At 49.6% G+C, this 22,437-nt stretch overlaps 1 protein-coding gene across 2 annotated transcripts in view; it reads left to right on the plus strand.

Annotated features, from left to right (window-relative positions):
• The window catches only part of LOC105473813 (ankyrin repeat and SOCS box containing 1), a 102,004-nt gene extending 85,039 nt beyond the window's left edge, over positions 1–16,965 (plus strand). The window contains exons 6-7 of one of the 2 annotated variants that reach the window (XM_011727877.3): positions 576–731; positions 948–16,965. The gene's annotated coding sequence lies outside the window, so the exon portion shown is untranslated. Of the gene's footprint in view, positions 1–575 lie in introns of both variants that reach the window. The other variant, XM_071073700.1, reaches the window with a different exon arrangement.
• The last annotated feature ends 5,472 nt before the right edge of the window (positions 16,966–22,437 follow it).

Raw genomic sequence — 22,437 nt, forward strand, 5'->3', positions numbered from 1 at the left:
TCCTGTAACTTGCTCCTGGCCCTGCTTTTGTTCTCTGTCAGAGCTTTTCTCAAAACTGGGGTGCTCTTTGGCTGTCTGTTCTCACCTGAGAGAGAGATGGGAAAAAAACATGTATAAGCTGTGTGTGTGTGTCTGTGTGTGTGTGTGTGCGCGCGCGTGTCTGTGTGTGTGTGTGTTGGGTAGGGGTAAAGTTGCCAGATTTAACAATGACAAAAATTACAGAAAGCCCAATTATATTTGGAATTTTTTTTAGTGTATGTTCTAAATATTACATGGGGCATACTTATACTAAAAAATGATTTGTTGTTGATCTAAAATCCACATTTATCTGGGTCCTGTATTTGCCCTGGCCACCCTAGGTAGGGGTGCTGTTCTGGGTGGGGTGTTAGAGCAGCGCCTGGGGCCGGAGGGCTGCGGATGTAGCCCCATCTTTAGGTCTTTCTTTATTGGAGGCGTGAGTCTGACCCAGCCCTGCGGAGCCCGCTGGGTTGGAGGTGCGGGTCTGTGCACAGTGTGTGTGAGATCTGTTTACTCTGCTCGCCCTGTCCGCTGACCCTCAGTGTCACCCTCTCCAGGGAATGAAACAGCTGATCTTCTGCTTGGACACAGTCAGGACGGAGCGAGCCTGAAGCGCCTTACACAGGCCTCTGACCACCTCTCCGCGTGGCCTCCTTCCTGACCTCCAGAGGCAGTGAAGCCACTCGCGCCTGCACCTCCCAGGCCTCCCGCAGGTAGCCGGGCCACTTCTGGGCTGCGTGGGCTCCTGGCTGAGGAGTCAGCTTTCTTGAATCTGCTGGGAGTTCCGCTTGTGCAACCCCGGCTGCCGCAGCCTCTCCTGGCTCTTTGTCTTTCTGGATTGATGCCGTTAAAAGTCCCCTGCTGCTCCCTGCACTGGGCTTCTGGGGCGGGTGATTAAATGCTTTTGTTCCTTCCACCGTCTTCTGCAGGAGCCCACCCTGGTTTCATCCCTAAGCTGGCCTGCTCTTCCCAGAGTGTGTTTCGTCAGCTGCATCTCTGAACAGCAGTAACCGCAGCCGTGTTGAGGCCCTTCCCTCAGCCACCCTGGAGGTAGGACCCAGGTCCCCAGTTTTTACGTGAGAAAGTGGCTTCAGTGAGTCTGTGGCTTCAGTCACACCCCGAGGTCCCACAGTGAGGGAGTGGGTGCAGGGCCCCTGCACTTGACCTCTGACCTGCTGCCCCTCTGAGAGTCTCTGTTAGTTCGCTCTGGTTGGGGCAGTGGGTTCTCTTCAGTTTCCGATAACAGAGCTGGGTGGGCCTGCCCGGCGCCGGCTTTGCGGCTTGCTTGCTGGGGCAGGTGGTGGAGAGCGAGCACCCATTTAACCTACTAGAAAGGGGTCTCTGGAGGTGGGCGCCACAGGGAGCGGAGAGAGGCAGGGGCTGTGCCCACCCTCCACCTCCCCGCCACCCCAGGACCTTCTCTGCCACGGCCTGCTGAAGTGGGGGTCAGCACAGAAGATTCCAGAAGGAATCCTCACTTGGCTGCCCTCCTTTGGGTGTTTTTTCATCTTGATTTCTTTTGGGAGGAGCCTAGATACTTTTACTTTTTAAATAAGCCTTGTATCTTCTCACTCTTTAAACACCACAAAATGGGTGGCATTATTAAAATACAAAAAACCTCTGCAAACTATAACTTTCCTGTGCACAACGGAGAAGACCGATTTTAAAAGTGGAGCAGGTGTTTTTTTATGTTGTGCACACTTAGTATAAGCAAACTGAGCAATCTGAATAAGCCCGAGTGCCCCTTTGCTCCCATATTTGTGTCTAATGCTGACAGTTTTGTGGAAAAGCTATTTTTACGATTCTGAAGTACCTACACCCCTCCCTTGTGTAAAATTTAATCACATCTTATTGCATCCGGCATTAACACTCATAGTTTATTGAGGAGTTTTCTCTGGGGCTTGCTGAGCATGGGGTTGTGAAGTGATGCCTGGGTGCCTGGGAGGAGGTGATATGTAAGTCCAGACACTGTACGCAGGGAATGAAATATTCCCCCAAATTCTGGGAACACACTGGCTCCCAGCCTCAAGGTTCCCATCTGGAGGGTCTCACCTCCCAAGGTAACAGCATCGTTTTCCCAGCTTGAAGAGTGAGATGTGGGACATGGAGCTGGCCTTTCCTGTCCCTCCCGCTGTGGGAGGCATCCATGGAGGTGTGTGCGAGCTGCTCCCGGAGCTCCTGGGATCAGGCCCCGGGGGATGTGCTCAGGCCCAGTGGGGGCAGGTCTGCAGGGCCACATTCAGACATGACAGCACTGGGAAGGGCCACACCATGCATGGCCCCAGGGGGCAGAACACCCCCGAGAGGCCACCTGGGGTTGGCTGGCAGATGGTTCCACACTCCATTGTCATCAGCACCTCTCAGGGGAGGGCTGGGCCCTGGGAGCGGCTCTTGCAGGGAGGAGGGCCTCTGGCACACTGTGAGGGACAAACAGTGAAGTGGCTGCACCTGCAATGTCAGACTGGCCCTCCAGAAGAGTGGCCAGGATCCCTGCCCGGTGTCCAGCGGCAGTGGTGAGGGCAGGCCTGGGTGTCCAGGAGCAGGAGACGTGGGACAGAGGAGCCCTCAACGAGACCCGTGTTCTCTTGTGTTCGAGCAAGACCCCAGGCAGCGGCGTGGAGGTCGGTGAAACTGGGCAGTCGCTTCTGTCCAGAGCTGGGAGGCATAGGGGGGCCCTCTGTGGATTGGGAGTGTGACGGCCCTGTCTGGAGCTGGGAGGCGGGGGGCCCCTCCGAGGGTCGGGAGTGTAATGACCCTGTCTGGAACTGGGCAGCCCCCGATCCCTGGCACTTCTGGGCTTAGAGGACGCCTTGGCTGCTTCAAGGGTTGGCCTCAACTACGCTTCTGGCCATACTGGGAGCGAGGCAGTGTTGCGGGGCTGGCTCAGGAGCCTGCCTGATGTGCTGTGATCATCTTGAGGGCAGTCTCCTCAGCCAGGTTGGTGGTCACCCTGTTTGGGTGTTGGGTGCCAGGTGATGGACTCCACTGGGCAGCACAGGGGACACGGCTTCTAGGTCCAGGCTGCTGCTCGCAGGCGAGGCGGCTAGAATGGCGGCCCCGAGAGTGATGTGTATCCAGAGCGTGAGGATGTGACCTCATGGGCAAAAGGGTCTGCAAGATAAAATTAAGGATCTTAAGATAATCTTGAATGAAGGTGAGCCCTGAATCCAATGGCAAATGTCCTTGTAAGAGACAGAAGAGGACAGACACAAACACGAGGAGAAGGCGATGTGAAGACAATGCCGGGTGTGGGAAAGATGGGGCCACATCCAGGAGTGCTGGCAGCACCCGGGAGCTCCCCGGGAGGGCGCACCCTGTCCACAGCTGTGCTCTCACTTGCAAACCTGCAGTCATCCCCAGGCCAGGGACCACTTCTGGGGAACCCAATTCACGACAGGCTGTAACTGGGCTTAGGGCTGGAACCACACTGCGGAAGGTAGGGCGGGCTTCTGACCACTGGCTGGAGTGGTCTGCCTGACGGTTGGGCGAGGCCCATCGTTCTACTGATGCACAGACGCCCGTCCCCGCCTCGTGCCAAGCCCTGCACTTTCGCGTCTGGAGCTGCTCCCATCCCACTGTGGCTGCTGGCTGGGGGCAGTGAAGGTGCTGGAGGAGAACCAGCCCCGGTGAGGGATGATGGTTTTATGTGGGCAGAGACTTGTTTTTTTTTTCAATCTGCCACACATTTTGCTCACTCTTTTACTTTCAGCGTTTCTGAGTTTTTTTGTTTGTTTTGTTTTAGGGCAGGAATCAGCAGTGTTTCCTGTAAAGGGACAGATAGTGAATATTCTAGGCCTTGTGAGCCATTCGGTCCTTGACACACAAACTCAACACTGCTGTATTGTGAGAAAGCCACAGTGGGTGTGGCTGTGTTCCAGTGAAACTTTATTTACACAAGCAGGAAGTGAGGCTGGATTTGGACCAAAGGCAGTTTGCTGAGCCTTGTTTAAGGGCTGTAATTTTTATTTTTATTTTTATTTCTTTTATTTGGTTTTTTGAGACAGAGTCTCGCTCTTGTCACCCAGGCTGGAGTGCAGTGGTGCGATCTCAGCTCACTGCAACCTCTGCCTCCCTGGTTCAAGCGATTCTTCTGCCTCAGCCTCCCTAGTAGCTGAGATTACAGGTGCCCACCACCACGCCTGTCTAATTTTTGTAGTTTTAGTAGAGATGGGGTTTCACTGTGTTGGCCAGGCTAGTCTTGAACTCCTGACCTCAGGTGATCTGCCCACCTCAGCCTCCCAAAGTGTTGGGATTACAGGCGTGAGCCACCACGCCCGGCAGGGGCTGTAATTTTTAAATCACAGTACTGATTTTCAAGAAGGTTGAATCTGAGTGATTTTTTTCTTTAAAAAGTTTAGTGTGGCAGATTAAAGATGGCCTCAAAGTCTTTGACATTCCTTCTATCAGGAGGTGGGGTCAACTCCCAGCTCCCCACAAATCTGGAAAGGTTCTGTGACTTTAAAAAAATAATGGCTTTATTGAGATATAATTCACATACATATGTCTAAGCGGCTATCTCATACAACTTAGCCTGCTGTGGTCTGAATGTCTGTCTGTCCCCAAAATTCATATATTGAAAACCTAATCACCAAGGTAATGGTGTTAGGGGTGGAGTCTTTGGGAGGTGATTAGGTGAATGGGACTAGTACCCCTTTAAAAGAGGCCCCAGAGAGCTGCTTCTTCCTCTTTTCCACCATGTGGGGGCGCAGCTAGAAGGTGCCATGTATCAACCAGAAAGTGGGCCCCTAGCAGACACTGAGTCTACCAGTGCCTTGATTTTGGACTTCCCAGAGCTGTAAGAAATAAATTTCTGTTGTTTTCAAGCTATCCAGTTGTTGATATTTTGGTATAGCAGCTTGAACAGACTAAGATGCACCCCTTTAAATAATATAATTACATGTTTTTTGTACATTTACAGAGTTGTGCAACTGTCGTCATGGTTCATTTTGAAACATTTTGATCCTCCTTATGAGAGACAGGACTAGCTGGATTTCCTAGGCCAACTAAGAATCCCTAAGCATAGCTGGGAAGGTGACCTTTAAACGCAGGGCTTGCAACTTAGCTCACACTTGACCAATCAGGTAGTAAAGAGAGCTCACTAAAATGCTAATTAGGCAAAAACAGGAGGTAAAGAAATAGCCAGTCATCTATTGCCTGAAAGCACAGGGGGCGGGACAATGATTGGGATATAAACCCATGCATTCAAGCAGGCAATGGCAACCTGCTTTGGGTCCCCACCCTTTGTATGGGAGCTCTGTTTTCACTCTATTAAATCTTGCAACTGCACACTCTTCTGGTCCGTGTTTGTTACGGCTCGAGCTGAGCTTTCGCTCGCTGTCCATCACTGCTGTTTGCCGCCTTTGCAGGCCCGCTGCTGACTTCCACCCCTCTGGATCCAGCAGGGTGTCCGCTGTGCTTCTGACCCAGCGAGGCACCCATTGCCGCTCCTGATCGGGCTAAAGGCTTGTCATTGTTCCTACACGGCTAAGTGCCTAGGTTTGTCCTAATCGAGCTGAACACTAGTCACTGGGTTCCATGGTTCTCTTCCGTGACCCACGGCTTCTGATAGAGCTATAACACTCACCACATGGTCCAAGATTCCATTCCTGGGAATCCGTGAGGCCAAGAACTCCAGGTTAGCGAACAAGAGGCTTGCCACCATCTTGGGAGCAGCCCGCCACCATCTTGGAAGCTCTAAGAACAAGGACCACCCCCACCCCCAACACTTAGTTACCATCTCCTTAGCTTCACCCTTCCCCATGGACCTAGGCAACCACGAATTTACTTTCTGTCTCCATAGATTTCCCTGTTTTGAACCTTTTATATGAATGAAATTATGTAATATACAGACTTCTGTGTCTGGCTTTTTCCACTCAGTATAATGTGTTCAAGGTTCATCCATATTGTAGTATGTATCAATACTTCATTCTTTTTTATGGTGGAATAATACTCCATTGTATGGACAGACCACATTTGGTTTATCCATTTGTCAGTTGATGAACATTTGGATTTCTAGAAATCCTTGTGGGTGTGAAGTGGTATCGCCTTGTGGTTTTGATTTGTGTTTCCCTGACAAGTGATACCGAATATCTGTTCATGTGCTTATGGGCCATTTGTATCTCTGGTTTGGAGAAATGTCTATTTAATCTTCTTAACTTATTTTAAAATTGGGTTATTTGTCTTTATTACTGAGTTAGAAGGGTATGTATTCTGAATACAAGTCTTTTATCAGACGTATTATTTGTAAGTATTTTCTCCAGTTCACTGAGTTATTTTTACTTTCTTAATAGTGTCCTTTGAAGCACAAAAGGTATCATTTTTGATGATACGAGGGAGAAAACATTAAGTCTTTCACAATCAAGTACAAACTTAGCTGTAAGTTTTTTGTAGATGCACTTTATTAAGTGAGGAAGTTCTCTTCTGCTTTCTAGTTTGTTGAGTTTTTTTTTTTTAATCGTGAAAATGTGTTGAATTTTGTCAAAAGCTTTTTCTGGTTCTATTGAGAATAATATATGACTTTTGTTTTTTATTTTATTGATATGATGTATTATATTCATTTATTTTCAGATGTTGAAACAAGCTTGCATTTCTGGGACGAATCCCACTTGGCCATGGGTGTGTGTATAACTCTTTTTATACGTTGCAGATTTAGTTTGCTAGTATGTTGCTGAGAATTTTTTTGTTTATATTCGTACGAGATATTGGTCTGTAGTTTTCTTTTCTTGTAATGTCTTTTCTGGTTTTGGCATCAGGGTAATAGTGACCTCATAAAATGAGTTAAGAAATGTTCCTGTGGTTTTTCTATTTTTTGGAAGAGTCGTGAAGAATTCGTATTAATTTTTTAAATGTTTGGCAAAATTCAGTGATAAAGCTTGGGTGGGCCTGGACTTTTCTTTCTGGGTAATTTTTGCATTACTAGTTCCATCTCTTCACTTGTTATAGGTCTTTTCATGTTGTCTTCTTGAGTCAGCTCCAGCAGTTTGTGTCTTTCCAGGGATTTGTCCATTTCATCTAAGTTATACAATTTGTTGGTATGTAATTGTTCATGGTGTTCCTTTACAACACTTTCTATTTCTTCAGGGTTGTTAGTTATGTCCCCATTTTCATTTCTGATTCTAGTCATTTGAGTCATTCCTCTTTTTTCTTAGTCAGTCTAGCTAAAGGTTGGTCAGCTTTATTGACCTTTTCAAAGAACCAGCTTTTGGGTTTCATTGGTTTTCCCCATTGGTTTTTCTATTCCCTGTTTCTCTTATTTCTGCTTTAATCTTTATTATTTCCTTGCTTCTGCTTGTTTTCAGTTGGGTTGGCTCTTATTTTTCTTATTTTCTTGGGGATTATCTACCACTGGGGTTTGCAAGTGGAAGGTTAGGTTATTGATTTCAGATCTTTGTTCTTTTTCTAGCATTTATAGCTAGACATTTCCCTCTAAGTACTGCTTTAGCTGTATCCCATAAGTTTTGGTATTTTGTGTTTTTGTTTCACTCACTTCAAAGTATTTTCTAGTTTCCCTTCTGATTTTTTTCTTTGACCCATTAGTTATTTAGGAGTGCATTGTTTATTTTCTTCAGTTGGTTTCCTCTAGAGCATTACAGCCTTTCCTGACTTCTGAGTGACTTTTTTCTTGTAAAAGGTTAAGTGTGGCAGATTAAAGATGGCCACAACTTCTTTGACAGTCCTCTCTTCAAGAGTTGGGGTCTATGGTTCCCTTCCCTCAGAATTTAGACAGGCTCTATGACTGTTTTGATCAATGGAATGCAGGATACTTGATACTGCATGACTTCTAAGGCTAGATTGAAGAAACTTTGGTGCTTTTGCTTTGGTATCTTGGTGCTCACTTGAAAGGGGATGAGGGTAGGCAGCCATTATGTGAGAAGTCCAACTACCTTGAGGCCACAGTTCTATGATGAACCCAAGATAGCCATGTCAAGAAGCCACTTGGAGGGAGAGAGAGAGAGAGAGGAAGAGGGAAAGAGAGGGAGAGGGAGAGAAAGTGCTGTCCAGCTCCTAGCTTTTCCACCCATACCATCCCAGGTGCTAGGATCACTACTAGACTGGCAGTAAAATAAGTCACCTTGGTAATTTCTCTCACATCAAAGCTCTTGCTTCATCTAAACATCCATCCAGAGCTACAGGACTGGGAGACTCGTCGAGAAAGAACTGCATTGTTGGAGGTTCAGGAAGGACTGATGTAAACCAGTAAACTGTTTCCCCAGAATCCTGCTGGATATCATGGAATTAAATACCCTCATAGACTCAGAAGGTTTAAATGGGAACATAAACAGTTCATCCTACATATTTGATGGGATAATGGTTAGCTGCTTTTAAAAATGCACCAAATCTACAGAGGTTACTGAGAATCCCCAGAGGATGCCATGTCAAGAAGAATCAAGGCCCACACATGTGGCACCAGTTGAGCTGTCCCTGCTATCTCCTATTTCAGCAGAGTGAGACTGCCAACGTGGTAGGGCAGAGAGAAGCTTTCCTGTCTGTGCCTGCCCTGACTCCTAACCTGCAGAATTGTGAGCATAAATAAAATGGCTTTTATATTGCTAAGTTTTAAGGTGGTTTGTTACCCAGCAAATAGAAACTGGAATAGTGTATTTGTCCCATTTATATTTATTGTTATAATTATCAATTGACTTCAATTTCAGGTGCTTCAGTTTCTTCATGTGTAAAATGGAAATAAGGCTATTCAATTTAAGGATTAGGTAAGATAATATATATATAGTAGTTAACATGTATTTATATGATTATATAAACATATTTATATAACTATATGTGCTTTGTGTATATAAATAAACATATATACATATATAAGGTACTTACAAAATTAGCCAGATGAAAAAGATACCTACATGTCTAAATTTTAAAATGCTTTCTTTCATTTACTTGAGAATATGGGAACAATTTTTGTCTCAACTTTTATTTAATATATTACCATCTTTTGAAATGCTCTCTTTATCTGCTTTTTTACTTTGCTGTATTTTCATTTTGAAGTTTTGTATAGCTTAAGGTGCTGGGATTCTTTTATTTGCCCATCTTGGAGTGATAGGAGTTTCATATGGGTTTTCCATTTGCCCCAAACCAGAGAGAGCAAAAGTCCTTGTCCTGTATGCCTGGGCCCCGCGACTTCTTTTAGTTCAGACTTTGTTCTCTGTGCACCCCTACAGCGGGTTTTCTCCAGAGTATCTGTCATGGGCTGGTGGTTTTTGGTGATTTCAGCATCCTTGACCTTGTCTTTGTCTTTATTTTTGGTAGTAGCGGATAAGAGGGAGTATGTTCTGCGGTGCGATTTGTGTAAGAATGTATGACATGTTGGTAAGTGTGCAGTATTATGCCATTTTTCTTTCTTTCTTTCACCATCCAGGGTGAAATAAAACCCTGCCTCAGTCCTGGAATTTACCAGAGCTCATTAATGGGAAATCTCCTTGGTCCCTTCGAGGGGCAGCTGTGTCTGTTGGCTCAAGCGACGGCACTTCTCTCACATCAAAGCTCTTGCTTCATCGAAGCGTCCGCCCTGCTACGGGGGTGGGAGGCTCATCGGGAAAGAATTCTCGTTTTGTCTGAGGTTCGGGAAGGACTGACGTGAATCAATAGACTGTTTCCTCAGAATCCTGCAGGATTTCAGTGGTTTTCACAGAATTAAATACCATCTTAGACTCAGGGGGTTTAAATGGAAACATACACACTTCGTCCGATGTACTTGATGGGATAATGGTTAGCTCCTTTTAAAAATGCACCAAACCTACAGAAGCTACTGAGAATCCAGCAGGGGTCATCTCAGTTCCTGGAGAGGGGAGGTGGGAAGCTTGTTTTAATTAGACTTGGACTTGCTGTCATACACATGTCTGCATCTGATTTTCACTCTGAGCACTTCCGCCTCCTCAGGCAAACGGAGGGTCGGAACGCTTGATGTGAGAACACATTTCACACACACGCTGGTGTATTTACTTACACAGACACGCACTGCACACACACGCAGACCTACATGCTGTCCTGGGCTCGTCATGTGGGGGGCACATTGCAGCTTCTCCTCCCACTCTGCTCTTTGTGGAGAGCTGGGTCGTCATGCTATTTATTTTTACATGGAGGAATTCATCAATCAAACGTCCAACTTTGAGATCTGGCCTATCAGGAACTATTCCTACAATGCCAACTCAGCACTTTCATCTCCACCCTTGGCCTCGTTGTGCTATTTAGACAAAGATCCTGTAGCCTTTCTTATCCAGAGCGAGCAAAGGAGAAGTCAGGGTGTTCTTACCGTCCTGCAGGGGCCCTGCTGCTTGGGGGTTGGATCAGCTCTCTGGAGGTGCCCCCTCACCCCCTCACACCCAGGGATTCTGCACTGGCCATGGTGGTTGGGCCACTGAACCTGGAGGTTCTTGGGGATTATCTACCACTGGAGTCTGTGTTCAGTTTTCAGTGCTGGGTCCCTGGTGACCTGTTGAAAATCAGAGAGCCCCTCCCTGGAGGTTTGTGTACACACTTCCTCACACATGCAGGCACACACTACTTCTGGTACATGGGCAGTGCTGGTCTGGCCTTGCTGTTAAAGTGGAGAAGTCAAGGCCCAGGGTGGGTAAGTCAATCTCTTGGTACTTAGTGATGTGGCCTGGACTGGAAGCCAGCTGGCCAGGCACCTGTACACCCTGCCTTTTGCACACGGGGGCTGCCGTCTCTTAGCCCTGGCTTTCCTTCTTAGCTTGAATGATTCTTTACTTGCTGCCGTTTCAAGAGGCCTGGCTTGGCACCCAGTGAGGGTCAGCTGGGCCCCTGGCAACAGCTTGTGGGGAGGCTATACTCAGGCCAGGTACGACTGGTCCCAGGGGTCCCACCCACCCCACCTCACAGAACTCCCAGTCACCTGTGGCCATGCCATCTGGGGGCCCAGCCACCGGCAACCTTGGGCCCCAGAGGCGACCCTAGCAGTAGGCACTGCTCTCCCTGTGGGCCTCCTCCTTGGAGCCTGCTGTCTCTCAGTGGAGCTCACAGGGAGATGCACAATTTTAGGCTCATCTTGGGGGTGAGGCTGTGTATCTGGCAGTCACATGGCCTCCTTTAATTCTCATCATAACCACTTGGGGAAATTCAGACTCTGAAAAGCTAAATGATATGGCCAGGTTGGTACAAGTCTAAGTAATATAGCCAGGCCTGGGACTCCAGAACACTTGTTCCCCCTTCTCTATTCTGTGTTTGAAAAGACACAAAGTGGGAGTTTGCGTCACATCGCCCTGTGCCCTGACCACAGGGGGAGAAGGGAGGCAGGGTCTCCTTGCCCTGACTCCCAGAGGGAGGTGGAGGGAAGCTTGCCATTCCCCTGAACTTCCTAGCCTGCACAACCATGGGCTAAAGAAACCTCTTTTTTTTAAGAATTAAATTACCCAGCCTCAGGTATTCTTTTCTAGCAACACTCAACAGACCATATAGATGGGAAGGCCAATTACAATGGAAACAAACAAACAAGCAAACAAAAGAAGCAAATAGCTTTCTACTAGCAAAACTGTCTGTAAATGAGATGGGCTGACTCAGAGAGTTGCGTATGCTCTGTCACAGGAAGACTATTTGAGAGGATAGGGTGGCAGCAGGGCTTTAAGTGCAGGGTAGATAGTGGCGATGATGAGAGTGATGATGGTTCTGGTGGTGATGGTGATGGTGGTGATAGTGGTGGCGGTGATGGTGATGGTGATGTGGTGGTGATGGTGACAGTGATGGTGATGGTGATTATGGTGGTGATGGTGGTGATGGTGGTGGTGGTGATGGTGGTGGTGATGGTGACAGTGATGGTGATGGTGATTATGGTGGTGATGGTGATGGTTGACAGGGATGGTGATGGTGATTATGGTGGTGATGGTGGTGATGGTGATGGTGGTGATGGTGGTGGTGGTGATGGTGACAGTGATGGTGATGGTGATTATGGTGGTGATGGTGATGGTTGACAGGGATGGTGATGGTGATTATGGTGGTGATGGTGATGGTGATAGTGATGGTGATGATGATGGCGATGATAGTGATGGTGGTGGTAATAATGAACTTAAACATTCTTAACATCCTTAGTGTTCGTGTTATTGTAACAATGAACAAAGCATTCCTTTCCATACCCAACTGATACTTGCATCAGCCCTCTGTGGGTGTGGTCAAGTGTTTTAACACCCAGCAGAGTGAATGAGGCTGAAAGATACGGTCATTGCTGTACCAGAGACAGAGCTCACACTTGGCTCAGGCCTTTCACTCCCAGCCCAGGGCTTTGTCCTCCTTGATCTGAGAGTGGCAGCACCTTGTGCAAACCAAAGGCATCTGGACAGGCATTTTCTGTGGATCCCACCGCACAAGCCTGTGGCTCAGGAAAATGTAGCCACAGCCTGCACCCTCAGGCCTGGGACAGTGTGGGATGAGGAGCAGGTTTGCAGGACCGAGGTGTAGGCAAGAGTGTTTCTGTGGTGGGAGCCTATGGTCGTGTGTCTTGAGACCTTCCCCTCCCGCAGCAGCAGCAGGGGGACAGGTGACTGTGTTTCCCCACGATGGGACACGCAGCAGCAGCAGGGGGACAGGTGACTGTGTTTCCCCAGGATGGGCCACGCCGGTCTCCAGGACCGTATCCTGGCATTCTGCGGACCCTTCCACTTTGCAGCCTGACCCTCAAGTGTGGAGGCTGCCCTGGGTCCCTCCATCCCCAGGCCTCGCTTCCCTGCATTTGCTGTGGCCTCCTCCCCTGCCTCTGGCCCAGACAGTGCTCCTGACGTCTGATACTGGCTGGCTGTATCCGCCTGCCCTCTGCCTGGTCATTCCTGCCACCTGTTTCAGTCATGGCACACTAAGTGCCCCCAAAGCAGAGCCCCTCCCAGATAGCGCTCGTGTTCCTTCCAGGCACCTTGTCTGGAGGGGCCTGCATGCCACCACCTGCTCAGGGGTGTGCAGTCCCAGGTCCTGGTGACTGTTCTTCCCTCTTCTTCTCAGAGCTGCCTCCCTCTCCTCTTCAGCTGTGGCCCCCCTCCCGTTTTGGGGTACAGCAGCCTCTGCACTGGCTGCTGCCTGCAGCCCCCCAGCTGGCCGGTCAGCCTCTTACACTTTGCAGGTGGGTCCCCTCCTTAGTGTCTACCCTGCCTGGCTCCTGGGCTCTCAGGGGGATGCACAGTCCCCTTTAGTAAATCTTCTTTTCTGTCTCTTTGAGGTTTTTGCTCTAGCCACACGGGCTCCTGAGTGGTCCCCAAATGTCCTCAATCTCTTGTGTCTCCAGGTACCCCCAGGCTTCATCCTTTGCCTGGACCGGTCTTCCTTGTTCCTTCACTTGAGAAACTCCCTCCGTTCTTTGGGCTCAGGGTGGGTGTCAGCCGGGGAAGCTGCCATCCTGACGCCCATTCCTCCGTCTGGTGGGACACCCTGACGTCCTTCCATCAGGGTCTCTGTCACAGCCCTTGTTACACCAATTACAACTGAGGTCGGGGTGGAATCCATTTATTGTCTGGCATGGAGCAGGCGGTCAGGGTGCTTATGGGGTGTGTGAATACAGGAGGGAGGGAATGAAGAATGAATGGAACGGGCCCCGGTCACATGGCTCCTCATGGCAGTGCTGGGATTTTCATCACTCAGCAAGTGTCTGCTGCGTCCCCATCTGGGCCCAGCCCTGAATTCAGAGCCAGTGCCACAGAGGCCAACCAGGCAAGCAGAGGTTCAGCCTGTCCGGGACATGTAGGCAACTGGAACGCAGGCCTGCGGACTTCTAGTTCAGTGCTCTTCCTGACATGCTGCAAGGGGGTGGGGGACTGACACAGTCTGCGGGGGACGCTGCACCTTCAGCTTGAGTGAAGTGCAGTCGAGGGCCCAGCAGCCCTGGTGACTGGTTGCACTGTGCTCCGATCCTTCGGGGACCCCGAGGGCTCTCCATTATCAATCTCTTGTCTCTAAGCGGCCACCACTGTGGCAAGGAGGAAGACAGTGGGCCAGCTCCCCCTGCATGAGGTGAGGCCTGCGGGAACGGGAGAGGGAGCTGCTGAGCGGCTCTTAGAGGGCTCCTGGGCTCGGTCCCTGCCTTGCTCCCATCAAAGGGATGGCTCTGCAGTGACGGCACAGAGCATCAGACACATGCCGGCCCAGCAGGGCCAAGCCCGCACGCTATTAAGCAACAGCACCAGATCCCTTTGTTTCTCCGCTTCTTCCAAAGTGGCAAAAGATCAAGGCCCTGAGCTTGAAATAACAAAAGGGAAATAGCTTGCAGACTGCGCATCTGGAGGCCAGAAGGGGTTTAATAGCCGTGCTCAGGAGGGAGAGGGGAGGGGGCTGGATGCCGATTCATAAACTCTTCTCTCTGGCTCCCCAACCTGCTCTGCTCAGGCTCCCCGCGCCCATCCCTGGCCCCGCAGCCATCCCTGGCCCCGCGGCAGGCTCCCCCTTCATCATTCGCAGGGCAGGTGGTATACCTTGCCCATTAGCATGGGCACAGGCTGTCTGGGCCTCTCTGCAGGTTCCCCATCCCTGCCAGTGCCCCGGTCCCCCTTGCTCCTCTCGGCCCCTTGCTCCTCTCGGAGTCCTTGAGTTCCCGGGTTAATGAGGATCTACTGCAGGGTCGTGGGAGTCTGGCCGGTGACATGTGCAGACACATGTCTGTAATTACTCGGGGCTGAGGAAAGCCAGCCCCCAGAGCTCTGTGGCCTTCCCCATAGACAGAACTGAGCCGGGCGGGCCTCCTGGGGGAGGAGAGCCATGCAGGGCATCACAGCACACAGAGCCATGGTCAGAGGCCTGACCTCAGAGGCGGAGGCCTCTCATTCTCCTGTGGGTCCCCCGGTCTCTGACCTTTGGGGGTGTTTGCAGTGAGGAGCTTACACAGCACATGGTTCTGTGGGCTGACGTCTTCTCTGTACAACTGGTGGGAGGGGAGCCTGGCATCCTGGGGAGTGGGGTGGGTGGAGAGGTCTCCCTGCTGCCGTGCTTGACACTCACCATGAGACAGCACCGTGAGACTCACCCAAAGACACCAGCTAACAAGGACCGAAAGGAAATGTTCACGAGGGGCTGCAGCCCATGCCAACATGACACGGTGCCATCTCACAGCATCTGCTCCAGGCCGGGCCCACTGGGGTCACATCCCTGAAGGGCCTGGCCAGGTGGCATTTCCGTCCCTATTGGACAGACGGCGGGTAGGTTCTTGTTTGAAGTCACACAGCTTGTCAGAGTCAGTGCTGAGATTCGAATCCACACCTCCCTGACAACTCAGACTTTCCAGAACCCCTCATCGCCTGAGAGCCCAAGCAAAGGAATTAGCCAGTCTACTCCAATCCTTTCTTGGTGCATATTTTCCTCAAAGGCAATTCAGAACCCGTCACTTCCCACCTCAAGAGCTGGCGGAAGCTCCCCTTTCTTGGCGGTTCTTTTGGATGGCTGGAGTGGCAGATGACCCGGGAGGCTGGAGTTGGTTACAGTGCAGCCCCCAGGGGCAGGCGGGCAGTACCAATGGGCATGCGTGCCCTCCGTCCTGAGCAGGTATATGAACCCCAGCAGCTGAGTGTCCAGGTTCCTGGGTGGTGCTGACTGGGGGCTCAGGCCACCCATTGGCCTTCATTTGTTGGGCACAAGTGATCAGTTTGCCCTGTCTCGAAGGTGCTTCGGCCAGGGGAAGGAAGTGAGCGCTGACACCTGGCTCATGGGTGCCACTCGAGCCTCGTGGACGGGAGCTGCCCTGGGCTCCGCTGGACACATAGTACATTTTCAGGCTCTTCCAAGGAGCAGGATGTGTTTCCCCTTGCTTAGAATGGAGCTTGGGGCTTGTGCTTGTTCAGCCAATAGCTCAGTGGGGCCAAGGGGGAGGTTGGCCCTGTGGGATCCCCTGGTTCCCGAACTGCAGTTCTTGTGTCGCTTTTTACTAAGTGAAATTACTGGAATGTCCTGGATGTTAGGATGTCCTAGGAGGCTTTATCCTGGTGTGACTTTGCCACCCTCCCACGCCTTTGTTTCCTTCCTTTGTCAAGCTGGTGACTGGGGGCACTCCCTGTGTCTTTTTGTGGCCGCAGGTTCTTACTATGGCTCCCAGGCAGATCACCCCATGACTTAGGGAGCTAGCTGAAGCCTGGTCGGGGGCGGGGTGGGTGGTTCAGCCAAGCTCTCTGTATCTATTCTAGGAGTTCTGCTGTGAGTCCCATCACAGCCCCATGGCCCTTCCTGCTGAAAGCCGCCAATGTTGCCACACATGAGTTGTTGCCGAGGCTTCTCAGGGAAAGCCCGTCGCTTGCTGGTGCTGCCCTTGGCTTCTCCCTCCGTTTTATTCTGGCATCGGTGTGATGGGTTCTACTAACATCCTCCAGAATTAGGCACCATTCTCTATTTCTAGTGCTATAGGAAATGTATTCATAGTTCCATATTTACTTTGTTAATTTAATGGGATTTGTGGCAGAAGATGTAAACGCTTCAGTCTGCCATTTTGAACGGGAAGTCAAGTGAATTTTAAAGACAGGAAGAAAGACTGCAATTTGGCTGGGCGTGGTGGCTCGTGCCTGTCATTCCAATGCTCTGGGAGGCTAAGGGAGGAAGATTGTTTGAGCCCAGAAGTTTCAGACCAGCCTTGGTAACATAGTGAGACCTTGTCTCAAAAAAAAAATTACATTAAAAAAAAAGTACAATTTAAGGAACCACACAAATGCAGATTCTCTTAGACAACTACAATTATTGTGGTCGAATAATATTTTGAAATATTAAGTGATTTAACTTGCCCAGCATGTCCTGTTGCCTGTTCTCATCAAGGGTTTTTTCTACCCTTGGAAAGGGTGGTGGCCTGAGGAAGAGAAGACACAGCTGATCTTGAAAAGGAAAGTCGTCAGTCCATACTGTCAGCTTTGTGAGCTGCCGGCATGGGGTTTCCTGGGATACTGGCCAGAAACAGCTGCACCTGCAGCTGCTCTTGCCATGCCCAGTCCCCCGCGAGGACCATGGCCCAGACTTCCATCAGTGTCTGGAAGGTGCTGGAGAGCAGTGCGGGTCTGATTTGGGCTTGTGCTGCTCTTTTTTTTTCTCTCTCTCTTTTATTTTTGTGAGATGGAGTCTCGCCCTTTCGCCCAGGCTGGAGTGCAGTGGTATAATATTGGCTCATGGCATCCTCCGCCTCCTGGGTTCAAGCTATTCTTCTGCCTCAGCCTCCCAAGTAGCTGGAACTACAGGTGCCTACCACGCCTGGCTAATTTTTTTTTTTTTTTTTTGTATTTTTAGTAGAGATGGGGTTTCACTGTGTTAGCCAGCATGGTCTCGATCTCCTGACCTCATGATCCGCCCGCCTCGGCCTCCCAAGTGCTGGGATTACAGGTGTGAGCCACCGCGCCCAGACCCTGGGCTTGTGCCTGTCAACACTCTCAAGTGCTGTCCTGGCATGAGGGATGGTGCCTCCAGGACTCTGCTTCTTGGTCCTAGAGCTGAAGATTTTCAGGGGCTGATGGGCTCTGCCCTCTTCTGCTCTCAATTTTTGTTCATCAGGTGGGCTTGGCAAGTCCCCTTGACCTTTGTCAGGAAAACTTTGGTCCGTCCGGCCCTCCCTGACCTGCCCGCAGTGTCTGCTCCCTGCAAGGGTTCTCGTGCCTTCCTACACACACTCACTGGAATACAGCCCTGCCCTTTTGTGTCATGCACGTCCCGAGTAGGCACTGGCTCGAGGAGAATTGGTGAACACGCTAAGTAACTTTCCCAAAAGGACTGACACTGACAACAGGCAGGTAATTCCAGTTAGTGCAGAGATTCCAGATCTGGAGAACGTATGTGGCAGACTTTATCATTTGATCCGTGGGGCATTTCAAATAAGTAGGGAGAATTGAATACAGGATTTTAGATCACTGGCTATCCACAGGGAAAACAATGTTACCTAAAAAGTTACATCCTTCTGCCATTCCGTACATACAATACATTTCAACTACATTAAAGATTTAGGTGTAATAAAGAAAGACTGAAAAATTCCAGAAGGACATATAGGAGAGTATTTTTGTATCCTCGGGGAGGGCAAGGTATTTTTAGCCACGACATGGAAATCACTGATATTAGGAACACATTGGAGCCAATCCTGGTGTCCTGGAAACTGACCCAGCACAGATTTACTTCTTTTTCAGGCTACATGTTTTGTGGAGGTCGGCAGGGACTCTGCTCTACCGAGACACCCAGGACCCAGGCTGATCGAGACCCCACCATCTGGGAGAGTAGGGGAGGGGAAGGGACCCCTGGAGGCTTACGCACTGTTTCTTCTATATTTTGGCCCAGAGGTGACACACATCACTTGCCCAGATTGGTGCAGAACCAGTCACATGCCCCTGCTCTGGCTACGTAGCAAGAAGACAGGACAATGTGGAGACTGGGTCGAACGCTGAGGAACGTTACTCTCCCTGCCACAGACTCTCTCCTGATACATTCTGATGTCAGAGGCGATGGTGACTTTCCTGGGAAGTGTTAACTAGCAGAATTGATCTGAGATGTAAGAATTCAAAAGAGATGTGTAAGAAGACAAGGGAAAGGTTTCTAAGATTTACCTTCCAGACTGGATCCCGTCCCAGATGGTTTTAGTGAAAGGATATCCAGTGCATGTGTCTGTCTGGGGGAGGGACAGGATGCTCCCAGAATGGACTTGAGGGCTGGGTGCCGGGTGTGGAGTCAATGAAACTCAGGGGGCAGGAAGTGCCATAGCATGGCGTTAGGGGTTGGGCGGTGGGCCACCAAGACCTGCTTTCTAGTTCTTCCAAATCTAGTGAGAGGCTGCTCAGGCTCTGTCACTTCTGCCGTAGAAGTTGATTACCTGGAATTGTGCTCTCAACAGACTAAATGTAGCAGGGGAGGTGTGATGCCCCATAAGAAACTGGGGAACCTGAGGTGCTGTCACAGGCTGAGAAAATGAACTCTTGGCAGCCAAAGAAAGGAGAGAGAGAGAGAGAGAGAGAGAGAGAGAGAGAGACACCCATGGGGCATCAGACTGTGAAAACTGTCAGGATATGACAGGGAGGCATGGCAAGCTAGCAGTTCATAGAGCCAAGCTAACGAAATCACAGGAAAACGGGTGTCATTTAGAAATGTACATACTTGGTCCAGAACAGTGGCTCACATCTGTAATCCCAGCACTTTGGGAAGCTGAGGTGGGAGGATTACTTGAGGTCAGGAGTTTGAGACCAGCCTTGGCAACATAGCAAGACCCCATGTCTACTAGAATAGTAATTTAAAAAGTTAGCCAGGCATGATGGTGTGCCTGTAGTCCCAGCTACTTGCGAGGCAGGGATGGGAGGATCGCTTGAGCCTGGGAGGTTGAGGCTGCAATGAGCTGTGATTATACCACTGTACTTCCACTTGGGTGCCAGGGTGGGACCTTATTTCTGAAAAAAAAGTACATCCTTAAAATTAAAGAGGCTTCTTGTTAATCATTGGAAACGGATATAATCCGTAGCTACTAGTCCGTAGCTACTAGGCACCTACCGCCTTCATCATCATGCTACTGTTTGAAGCTCACCTCTATGCTGGGGACCAATGGCTCTGAGACCATCATGGCTATGCCTGGCAATGCAGGAGCAGAGAGCTGACATGGGTGTCCCTCAAGCAGAGACACGGATAAGATGGCACTCTGACAGGAGGGTGAGGGTCCAGAGAGCCAGTAAATCCACAGTCACGCGACTGGTCATGGAACAAGACTGACCAAGAAAAAAGGTTTTGGAAGGTAAGAGGTTCATTTCAGATCTTCCCTTAAAGGTGCCCTGAGGCATCTTCTTCTTTAACAAGAGCACCAAAGAGGAGGTTTCTGGTAGGCAGCTCTCTCCTGAATGCTGAGCAGAACAGGCCGGCCATGCCAGGCGCTGCTTTGCTTTGTTTGAACAAAGGTCCTGGGGTCCTTACAGTGAGACACAGTTCTCACTTCCCATCTCTGCTCTCAAGGCCCTTGTGATCTTTGTGCTATCCTATTGAAGACAGATAGAGGAGAAGAACAGAGGACCCCAAACAAGTCTCTGTTCAGCCTGGACACCTGGGAAAGGGAGGAGTGTGGAAGAGGAAAGAAAGCTAGCTGGGGGACAGTGAACACCGATGTATGTGCAGATTCAGTCAGCAGCAATCTGTGAGTCAGAGGCTCTCAACATGCTCCAAAGCAAAGCTGGGTAAACACTGCCACTTTTTGTTTGCATTGAGAGTTAGCTGCCTGCAAGCACTTTAGGAAACCCTGGCAAAGAGCATTCTAAATGCATGTGGTGCCTTTGAGTTTATTTGTCTCAATTTATTCCAGTTACATTTGAGCATGACATGATTATACATCTCACACTGATTGAAGACCATGGGCCTGTGTGGCAGGCAGGGGAAGGAGGGGGGAGGAAGAGGGTTTCCTAGCGCCATCTAATTTAAAGCACCTTTAGCTGAGTGGTGCAGTGAAAAGGATGTGGCTAAAACAAATAAAAATCATAGCAGGATCAAAGTACACACACAAATTTATTCCTTCTGGAAGCAGCTTCTCTTTCCTTCTCCCCTTCCCTTGTTTTCCCCTCCTTTGAGTCCCAGTGATTCTTTCATGGCAGAACTCCAGGATGGCCTCGTCTCCTTGCAATGCAATCACAGTTTCATCTCTGATTGATGGGGCAAAGGCACCGGCACCACGGGTTTGAAGGAGATCTAAGGGCCTTCCTAATTTCATGGTGGGCATGTGAAGTGTCACATCAATCAGCGCTCTTTATGAGCAGTTCAAAGACAGTCATAGATGTTGAGAAGGTGCCTGTTTGAAGCACAGAGCCAAGGGATTTCAGGATTTTATCAACAACCTGCAGGTTCCACCTCCTGTCCCCAGTGCACCTCTTGCCTGACTGCTGGGTGGAATTTTACATGAGAATCATATGGAGCTAAAGGAGCCTACAATACCATCCAGTTCCAACCCACACTTTACATAGGAATCAGCAGAGGCTGTGAGTCTCTCTTGGGGTCACACAGAAAGCCATCTAGTCTGGAAGCAGTGGGTTATTCAAGCCTCCTGGTTGCCTGTGACAACTCAAATGAGGTTAAGCACTGATATAGTTTGGCTCTGTGTCCCCAACCCAAATCTCATGTCGAATTGTAATTCCCGGTATTGGGGAAGTGGACTGGTTGGAGGTGATTGGATCATGGGGGCAGATTTCCCCCTTGCGTTCTTGTGATGGTGAATGAGTTCTCAGGAGACCTGGTCGTTTGAAAGTGTGTGGCACCTCCCTCTTTGCTCTCTTCCTCCTTCTCCAGACACATGAAGACGTGCCTGCTTCCCCTTTGCCTTCTGCCATGACTGTAAGTTTCCTGAGGCCTCCCTGGCCTTGCAGAACTGTGAGTAATTTAAACCTCTTTCCTTTATAAATTACCCATTCTCAGGCAGTTCTTTATAGCAGCATGAGAATGGACTAATATAGTAAATTGATACTGGGTAGTGGGGCGCAGGTATAAAGATACCCAAAAATGTGGAAGTGACTTTGGAACTGGGTAACAGGCAGAGGTTGGAACAGTTTGGAGGGCTCAGAAGAAGACAGGAAGATATCTTCCAGGAAAGTTTGGAACTTCCTAGAGACTTGTTTAATGGTTTTGACCAAAATACCGATAGTGATGTGGGCAATGGAGTCCAGGCTTAGGTGGTCTCAGATGGAGATGAGGAACTTTTTGGGAACTGGAATAAAGGTGACTCTTGCTACGTTTTAGCAAAGAGACTGGTGGTATTTTGCCCTTGCCCTAAAGATCTGTGGAATTTTGAACTTGAGAGAGATGATTTAGGGTATCTGGCGGAAGAAATTTCTAAGCAGCAAAGCCTTCAAGAGGTGACTTGGGTGCTATTAAAAGCATTCAGTTTTATGTACTCACAAATGTATGGTTTGGAATTAAAACTTATGTTTAAAGGGGAACCAGAGCATAAAAATTTGGAAAGTGTGCAGCCTGATGATGTGATAGAAAAGAAAAACCCATTTTCAGAGAAGAAATTCAAGCCAGCGGGAGAAATTTGCATCAGTTATGAAAAACCAAATGTTAATCACCAAGACAATGGGGAAACTCTTTCCAGGGCATGTCAGAGTTCTTCACAGCAGCCCCTCCCATAACGGGCCCAGAGGCCTAGGAGGAAAAAATGGTTTTTTCCTAGGGCCTTGCTGCTTTGTATAGTGTAGGGATTTGGTGGTAGTGAGTTCCAGCTGTGGCTAAAGGGGCCAACATAGAGCTCAGGCTGTTGCTTCAGAGGTTGCAAGCCCCAAGCCTTGGTGGCTTACATGCAGTCTTGGACCTGTGGGGAGTCTTAGATTTCAGAGGATGTATGGAAATGCCTGGATGTCCAGGCAGAAGTCTGCTGTAGGGGCAGAGCCCTCATGGAGAACCTCTGCTAGGGCATTGAAGAAGGGAGATGTGGGGTTGGAGCCCCCACAGGGAGTCCCCACGGGGATGCTGCCCAGTAGAACTGTGAGAGGAGGGCCACCGTCCTTCAGACCCCAGAAT

This window comes from Macaca nemestrina, chromosome 11 (assembly GCF_043159975.1).
Source record: "Macaca nemestrina isolate mMacNem1 chromosome 11, mMacNem.hap1, whole genome shotgun sequence".
In the NCBI taxonomy this organism is placed as follows: Eukaryota; Metazoa; Chordata; class Mammalia; order Primates; family Cercopithecidae; genus Macaca; species Macaca nemestrina.